Here is a 9,294-nt window from a genome sequence, read left to right on the forward strand (position 1 = left end):
ATCAATGGGAGCTTCAGTTTATGACCAGCCTCCTATACGCCACATATACTCATCCACCAACCTTACGAGGGAGAGACTATTATTCCCATTTTCCAGATGAAGAAACAAGTTCATCAAGTGTAAGTGACTTGTCCAAAGTTGGTGCTATTTAATTAAATAGAGTTGGGATTTGAAACTAGATTTAGGAAAGGCTTCCCTTTCCCAAGCTGCTCCTGACCACCCACCACTTGTGGTCTACCACGCTCTCTCTTTCTCTCTCTGCTACACATACACACACACACACACACACTCTCTCTCTCTCTCTCACGCGCACTGACAGCCGATGGTTTAGGGGAACGGTAGTGTGCATATTGAACACCAGGTGGCGCCCTGATGCCACAGTTGAGGCATCTGATCCCACTGCGGCTCTTCTTTCAGAGGAAAATCTACGGCCGCCTGGAAGGCAGGGAGGGGGCGGTCCAAGGATGACGGGTTTTGTGCACCTGACCTAACTCTTACCTAGGGACCTAGGTGTTTGATGCTTGGGCCAGGATGAACGCACAGAGCACTAGCTATCCTGAACAGAGGTCCATGTTTCGGTTACCTTCCAGGAAATTTACACCAGGGAGGCTTAAAACAGGGGATTGTTTTGTTATAATTAATTGTTAAAATTCACTATATTCTCAGGTACCTACAATTTGACACCTCTTATCCATCCACACTGCCCCAAACACATTAAATGACACTTACAAGGCATGATATATGAGAAAATAGTGAAAACTTAATTACACACTTTCACTTTCTCTCAATCAAAGTTTGCACACATCAACCCAGGAAAGCCTACCTGCAAGGTACAATGATTTACAGCATGGTGTGCGCCAGATAGCAGGGACGTGGACCCCCACGGACAGCCTGTGCTTCCCAGCCAGCTGCTCATCTGATTTTCTGGGCTCTGGGCTGACCCCACAGGGTAGCCTCTTTCCGAGGCAGGCATTTCACGGTGTGCCGCTGCCTCCTGCTTTTTAATCTTTTTTTAAAAAAGTGCTCTTGTATGTTTTTATTTTATTTTTCTTCCAGTTTTATTGAGATCTCATTGATGTATAACACTGTATAGGTTTAAGGTGTCTGGCATAATGATTTGACTTACATACCTCATGAAATGATGACCACACACTTTTTAATCTTTTGTAAAGTACAAACTCAGGCATTGCTTTATTTTCCGTAACTCAGCTTAGTGTCTATTTCATGTGTCTGTTCCCACCAGGGTGCTAGACCTTAATGCATTCTGATTCCCCACTGTCCACAGGCTCTAAGATTTGAGTGTGAGAGTGAATGGGGTGAATGTGAGAATGAGTGAGGGGTGTGTGTGTGTGTATGAGAGAGAGAGAATCTGGTCTCAGTTACCATCTGTGCCACATGAAGGGAGGCGCCCTGTCACTGTTCCCAGGCTCCGTAGGGTCCCAAGCTTTCCCTGTGGCTTCTATGCCACCTTGTGGGTGGGCAGGGAAATCTCACAGTAGCATCTTTGAAGACACAGGAGTTGCTGACACTCAGGCTGCAGCCCGTCCCTCCCGAGAGCTCTCTGTGGGGGTTGGGCTGAGGGTCCTTTTGTCCTCAGGTCCTGAGAGGCTGTCTTGGGCTTCTCCATTCAGGGCTCCCCTATCTATCCTCCTGTCTGGTCTTGGTGGTGGTGGTGGTGGGGGGGTGGAATGGACAACATTCTCCTCCTGCCTCCTCGTCTCCAGCATTTATCTGACAAGGCAGGTGGTCTGTCCATTTACAGTAGAGTTTTGGCAGCACAAGACCAGGAAAGATTAGCATGGCAGCTCCCGGGGGTGTGGGCACATTTTGGCTGTTCCAGTGACTCGGGGGCATGAGTGGCTTTTAGAGGGTGGGTCTGGGGATGCCAAGCATCCTGTGATACAGAGGATGGTTCTGTACCCAGACATGGCCTCCTCCTTGTGCCTAGCGCCCCCCGCAGGGGACCAGAGGACACGTGTTTTCCTCTCTGCAGTATCCCCCCCAGCTTGAGTAAGAGAAGAACAAAAAGAAAGGATGAATCCAGCTATCATTAAAATGTGCTATGCTGCCAACTGATGAGTGAGGGGAGCAGAGAGTGAGTGAGGGCTGGCTTCGGGGAGTTGGGACAAGTGGCCCCAAGTCTGAAGTCTAATCTGCAGGGTGAGGGCAGGCAGTGGGAGTGAGGACTTCCAGTTGAGAACCTCTGAAATCAGGGCCAGGGCAGCCAAGGGGGGCTTGGTGTCAGCCTGGAGAAGCAGCCAGGGCTCAGGAAGGACTAGCACGGAGAGGAAGGATCCAGGGCTGCAGCAGGGAGGAACACCGGAGATCCCAACATGCTTCCTTCCGTCCCCGTGTCCAGGCTGAGAACTGCCTCTGGGCAGTGTTTTCAAACACCTTTTATTTTGGAGAATCCTAAACCCACACCAAAGTGGACAGCAGAGTATTATGAACACTGGTCCCCACCCCTGCAGCTTTGTCGACCATTAACCCCTGGCCAGCCTGCCCCAGCCACACCTGCACCTCCTGCCCTGCCTCCATCATTTTGAAGCAAATCTCAGGCATCATATCATTTAATCTGAAAATATTTCAGTACACATTTCTAAAGGATGGCAGGGCCACAGCTGCAGGATCAGACATCCAGGATCAGACCGCCAGTTATCTGAGAGGGGGCTGAATTTCCTTTCCAGTTTGTTTGAGTCAGGATCCAAATAAGGTCCAAATAACTGAGGACTGGCCTTTTCTTTCTTTTTTAACTTATGTCATTTTGAAATAAGTTCAGGCTTACAGCAAAGTTGCAAAAATAGTACAAAGAATTCCCACTATACTCTTCACCCAGATTCTTCAAATGTTAACCATGTTACATAAGCATGGTCCCATGATCAAAATCAGGAAATTAACATGCTTGCAATAGTAGCACCTCGTCTACAGATTTTATTAAAACTTAATTTAAATTTTGCCAATTCAGTTGTCTCCTTTAGTCTGGAAGCATTCCTTAGTCTTGCTTTATATATATATTTTTAGGAAGAGTATCTGCCACTTATTGTGTAGAATTTGGGTTTGTCTGATGTTTCCTCCTGGTTACATTTGGGTTTTGGCAGGGATGCCACACCCTCCCAGGGGGTCCCTTTTGGAGGCACGTGATGCCCTATTTCTCTACTATGAAGTTACTGTTTTCCCTTTGTAATTAATAAGTACCTATGGGGAGATAATTTAAGACCACGTAAATACCTTATTTTTCATCATAGTTTTGCCCACTAGTTTTAGCATTCATTGTTGATTCTTGCTTGAAAGAATTATTTCTGAGGTTTTTATTAAATAGTGATTTTTCTATGTCCATGCTTCCTTCTACATTTAATCCTTGAAATTTCTTCTGTGCGGAAGAGCTTTCCTTTCCCACTTTTCTATGTATTCATTTATATGTTTATTTCAGTGTAACTCATGGATTCCTTTTTTAAAAAAATTGAAGTATAGTCAGTTACAATGTGTCAGTTCCTGGTGTACAGCATAATGAGTCAGTCATATATGTACATACACGTATTCATGTTCATCTTCTTTATCGTTATAGGTTGCTACAAGACACTGAATATAGTTTCCTGTGCTGTACATGGATTCTTAGTTTATTCTATGGCTTATAGACCATTACTCTCCTCCTTTACTTTCTTGCCCAAATTGTCCCAGATTTGACCACTGGGGGCGCCTTCAAGTGTGCTTCAATGTCCTTTTAATGTGTCCTTGTCATCGCTCTCTGCCGTCACAAGATGTTCCAGGATCATCTTGTACCTTTGCTGAGCCAGCCCTGGAAAGAGCTGTTTCTTTAAGGACTTCTCAGTCCTTTGTTGAGAATGGTTTGTAGGAATCAAGATCTGGGAGCTGGTTGTACTCATTGCTACTGGGCCTCTCCGCAGACAGAGTTAGGAAGTATACGCATATAAAACATTTATGTGTATATACACATACATATATATCTGTATATATATTAAAACTATGAGTTATATGTATTTTGTCATATAATATATTATACTCATATTATTGAGTTACTGTTAGTATTAGTTACATATATGTATACTATTAATTATATATAATACATGTATAATATATATTTTATATATCTGTATATATTAAAACTATGAGTTACTTGTATTATTCTCATATAATAACCATTATTACTCATATACTATATTATTGAGTTACTATTAGTGTTAGTTACATATATTATATGCATATGTGTATTACTATTAGTTATATATACTATATGTATATAATATATTAAACTATGAGTTATATGTATTATACTCATATTATTGAGTTACTCATATTATTGAGCTATATATGTATTATATGTATATATGTGTATACTATTAGTTATATATATTATATGTCTATCCTTTATTATAGATGTATATTATATATATCTATATATATGTTAAAATCCATGAGTTCCTTCTGATGCCCTCAACTCGAATCCAACACCACAGGGCTCCTCCTAGCTTCTCCCTTTCCCTATTTATAATTCCTTTCTCCAAACTGGATCTCATTATCCACAATATATTTACTCATTTGCTAAATTCTGCAGTGCATGTAAAACAGTTTCAGAATGGCTTTCCCATACCCCTGTGAAAAACACACCTACTAACGGGTATAATAGATGTATACAGGTCTTTATGTTTTTAGCTTCAGAGGATACAATAAAAAGACTGTGTCCCAAAGCTTCTTAGATTAGTTTTCCTCTCCCTCCCCTTCAGTGTAGGTGTGTAATTCACCTGTAAAACTATTAGTTTCATTGATGATTAGTTGTATTCTTTGTGGGTTTCTTTCTATCCTTATTGATTTAAAAAAATGGTTTGAGTACATGCACTATTTTTTTATTAACGTATAGTCAGTTACAATGTGTCAATTTCTCATGTACAGCATGATGTTTCAGTCATGCATATACACACATATATTTGTTTTCATATCCTTTTTCATTATAGGCTACTACAAGATATTGAATATAGTTTCTGTGCTATATAGAAGAAATTTATTTTTTATCTATTTTATATACAATAGTTAGTAATTGTACCTTTTGGACTCCCAAACTATTGACATGATTCTAAAAGTCAGCACTTCAGTGTCATCCCCTCTGTCTTTTCTGCCCTGTTCACAGCTCCCGTCTTTTCTGCTCTTCCTGCTCCTGCAGGTAACCAGTCTCTGTCGTGTCAGGTTTATCCTTCCTGCGTTTCCTTTGCATAAATGAGCAGGTACCTGTACATTGCAGGGTTTTTCCCTCTTTCACACGAAAGGTGGCATGTGATAGATACCTGTTCACACTTTTCTTTTTTCTGCTCAACAATATCACTTGACTATCGCTTCCTTCTCAAATCTGTTTTAATCCACATTTCCCTCTCCATCTTTTCATTTTTCCTGCACAAAGTATTTGTTGGGGAAACTGGCCGTTTGTCCCGTAGAGTTTCCCACAGTCTACACCTCGCTGGTTGCATCCCCATGGTGTAGTTAAACCAGTTCTCCTGTCTCTGCGTTTCCTTCCACTGGTTATTGCATCTAGAGGCTCGATCACATTCAAGTCTGGTTTCTTGGGCAAAGACTCAGAATTTAAAGGAATCCCTGGCAAATCAAAGACGGTCTCTGTGTAGGTCCAAACATGTGCCCCACAGGCCGTCTGAACGTGTTTCCCGAAGACTGTTGAGCGGTGGGCTGTATCCCTACACACAAACTCTGGCCTCTAAAATTGATGTTTCTTCCCTCCGTTGAACTTTTTGGTCTCTGGAGATAATCCTGGGGATTTTCACTTCTTATTCCCTAAAACAGGTGGGTCAGATCCCCCCTTGTTTTCATCCTTTCTAGCCGGCGAGGTCTAAAGTGGGGAGGCGTTTTTGTGTATCAGTGACCATTGTGAAAATTCAGCAATTCCTGCCTGCAATACCTGAAGTGACCAGTAGAGGGTGATGTTACTCAAGAAAACTCGCTCTTGCCCCAGCTGTCCCAGGGACCCTCCCATTTGCCTGTGTTTACCTGGGCCCGGTAAGGGCTTTCCTCTGTGCTCTCCTGGGACCTACCTGCACCCACCTCACTGAGATTGCTTCCCCCTCCTTCCCCTGCCCCAGCCCTTCTGTGTAAGCCACACTACCGGAGCTGGTGGTGTGCCGGCAGCTCCCAGTGAGGGACGGCCATAGCAAGCGCTCAGACTGGCTTGGAGGGTGGGGTGTGGACAGCGGACAGAGGAGGCTGACTGCTCCTCAGTTCTCTGGCCAGTCCTTCTCTCTCCCCCGCACTCCTCCGTGCTCTCCTGCTTGCTCCGCGTCTGGTCTGCTGTAGACTAAGGTTGCGATGCTAAGGAGTGATTGACTGCACGTTATGCACAGAAACTCCTGGCTTTTAAAGAAGGATGAGTGGGTCGTCTGACATTAAAAAAAAAAAAAAGAAAGAAAAAGCCCAAACAGAATTGATTTTTACTTTGCAGACCCCACTGTGGGAGGATGGCTTTTTATAGAAAAAGTCAAACATACTGATATAAGAAAAACAGAACCCACCCCTACCCCCGCCCCTCCACGGCCCTAAGCTCCATCAGAATCAGCTTCCCCCTCTTCAGTGGGAGTGGGTGTTTTCTCTGATCACATGAGATCTTTGAACAAGCAGCACTCAGTCTCCGGATCCCATGGCCCCACCTTATTTTCCCCACTTTAGAGCAGATGCTCTGTGAGGGCAGGGCTGGGCAGGTCCCAGATGGGAAACAGCCAGAGGGGGTGTCCCGGGCCCCTGGAGGGAGGGCCCCATTTCGCCTGCTGGGCCCTGGGCTTCAGGACGCGACACTCGAGGTGGGCCACTGTGGTCTGCTTGTTTGTCACCCACACGCCACCTGATTAACTGTCAAGGGGCCTGGACATGTGCCTCTGGCCACCACTCTCCCCTGCAGGGAAATCAGGGTGAGAAGACGACCCTCCCATGCTGTCTGGTGAGCAAGGCCCCAACAGGTGGAAGGCTCGGAGCCCCTGAGGGTCTGGGCTGCTCCCTGTCAGCCAGAGCTGATCTTGCTGACTGCCCGTCCATCCCCCTGACTCCCAGGACCACGGACACGGTGGCAGCAGCTGTGTGAGGCTGGGATGAGCCTCCGGGTCTCATCTGGGCAGTGGGGATGTCAGTGGTGCCCACCGTCCATGGGGGAAGCTGGCTGCTCAGAGGTTCCCTCTGTGTCCACGGGTGAAGCTGGCATTGGCTGGAAACCTTGGTCGGCAGGGGGTGGGCAGTGCTACCTGGGTGAGGGGAGTATGGACTGGTCTCTAGATCATCTGGAACATGGAGAACCATCCATCCTGACACATTAAATTAAACTTCTGATTAAATCAATTTTAAAACCAAAAGTAAGAAGTACTCAAAGCTCAGCCCTTCCAGGTTACAGTGCAGGACGGCGCCATCCCCTGTGTCCTTGTGGCTTTTACGTCTGTCCCCTGTGTGCTGGAAACACCGCATGGCGCTGTGCTGTGTGTGGCCTCAGGGAAGTCTCCTTGGTGGCTCGAAATTTCTCAGCACAGCACGGCAGGGGTCATCCTCTGCCCACCTGGAGTGTGAGCCTGACTGCCTGGCCAGGGGAGGGGCAGAGGCCCTTGGGTGCACACGGCCCTCCTGGGCTGAGTGGCAGCTGGTTGGTGCTCTGGGGCCTGGCCTTCAGGAATGCCTCTTCTTTCTACTCTTCTGCTGAGGCTAAAGGGCCTCTCTGTGGTCGGTTCACCTTGGCTCATCCTAGGTCAGCTGGGGATGGTGGTGGCAGTGGACGTGTTTGCTGACCACAGGGCCACACCAGCCCTGGCTGGCTCACCTGCACAGCCACCCCATGAGCAAAGCCTTGGCCAGGGGATGGGTCGGGGGACTAAGATGCTGAGGGGTGACTACCAAGGCCTGGCAGGCATTCTGGGCAGGCTAGGATGGGAGCCTAGCTGGGCTGGACTGGAGGCTGGGGCCGTCCAAACACATGCACGGAGCCTGAGCCACTGAACAGCGTTGAGTGAGAGGTGCCGCACTGGTCCTGGCCTCTAGGGTGGGACTAGGGACCCACATGGCTGACCTGTCCACTCCTGGAGTGAGACTGGCTCCTCGGAGTGTGCACGGCCCTTTCCTGGAGTCTTCTTCCTACACACGTGTCTCTGAGAAGGTGAAATCCTCAGAGCAACAGCAGCCTAGTCAGGGTTCTGTGGGAGACATGGGCAGCGGAGGCACCTGGGTGGGAAGGGGCCTCATGGTGCAGAGGAAGGCCCGTCGATGACCCACAGTGGTGACTTCCCAGAGGGGCCATCCCGTGGGCAGACTCCCTTTGCAGGGAAAGGCACAGCTGGGGTGCTCTGGGCACCCAGGCAGGTGGGGAGGGCGAGGAGGGCAGAGCTCCATGCAAGTGCAAAACTTAGCTGGGCACCCTGGCTGTCGGGTGAAGAAGGTCCTCAGGGAATGGAGCATAAAGAAAGCATGGTCCGCGCACTTACATGACGAGGTCCACAGGGTTGTCACATTCATAAAGGCAGAAAGGAGGAGGGTGGCTGTCAAGGGCTCGGGGAGGGGGAATGTGTTTCACAGGGTCAGAGTTTCCGTTTTGCAAGCTGAAAAGGGTTCAGAGATGGGTGGTGGTAATGGTGGCACAACACTGTGGACGTACTTGTCGCCAAACTGTAACCTTGACATGGTTAAAATGGTCACTTTCAGGGGCCACCTGAGCCCGGCTGATCCTGTGCTGAGATGCGTCAAAGCCTTATTAAGAACGTCTGGATCCCCGTGAAGCCCTACTGTACCCAAGATTACCAGGAGATCTGGGCAGGAACGGGGTTGACAGACTTCCTCGTTTATAAAATCAGGAGTGCCGATAGAAGAAGTGGCTCTTGAAAGCTTCCAGTCCCGCGCCTGCTCGCGGCCACCACTAGCCAGTTTTACGTGGGTGGAGCATCGGTCTGGCTGTGTTGGTTGGGAACGTGGGACAGTGTGTTAACCTGTAGACGTGCCGCTGCCCTTGTGCGTGAATAAAGTACCTGTGAGATCCACCAAAAAAAAAAAAAAGGTAAATTTCATGTCATGTACATTTTACCGCAATTAAAAAAAATACATTCAAATTATGTTTTAAAAATGCAAGGAGCTGAAGCAAAACAAAGAGGTGTAAAGAGAAAATCCCAAAGGGGGAGGGCAAGGGGTCAAGTGGCAGGATCGTGGGGGCTCCGGAGGGGCCGGCTCCCGGCGTGGGGCTGTGGGCGCGGCCTCCGCCGCGTGGGCGCCGGTCCGCTCAGCTGCGACGTGGCCGGCAAGAACCAGCAGGCCTCCAAG

The 9,294-nt window shown here is 47.6% G+C and overlaps 1 pseudogene; it reads left to right on the plus strand.

The window, feature by feature from the left end:
- Positions 1-8,718: 8,718 nt before the first annotated feature.
- LOC107033090 (ATP synthase subunit ATP5MJ, mitochondrial pseudogene) lies at positions 8,719-8,900 on the plus strand (annotated as a pseudogene).
- The last annotated feature ends 394 nt before the right edge of the window (positions 8,901-9,294 follow it).

This window comes from Vicugna pacos, chromosome 5 (assembly GCF_048564905.1).
Source record: "Vicugna pacos chromosome 5, VicPac4, whole genome shotgun sequence".
In the NCBI taxonomy this organism is placed as follows: domain Eukaryota; kingdom Metazoa; phylum Chordata; class Mammalia; order Artiodactyla; family Camelidae; genus Vicugna; species Vicugna pacos.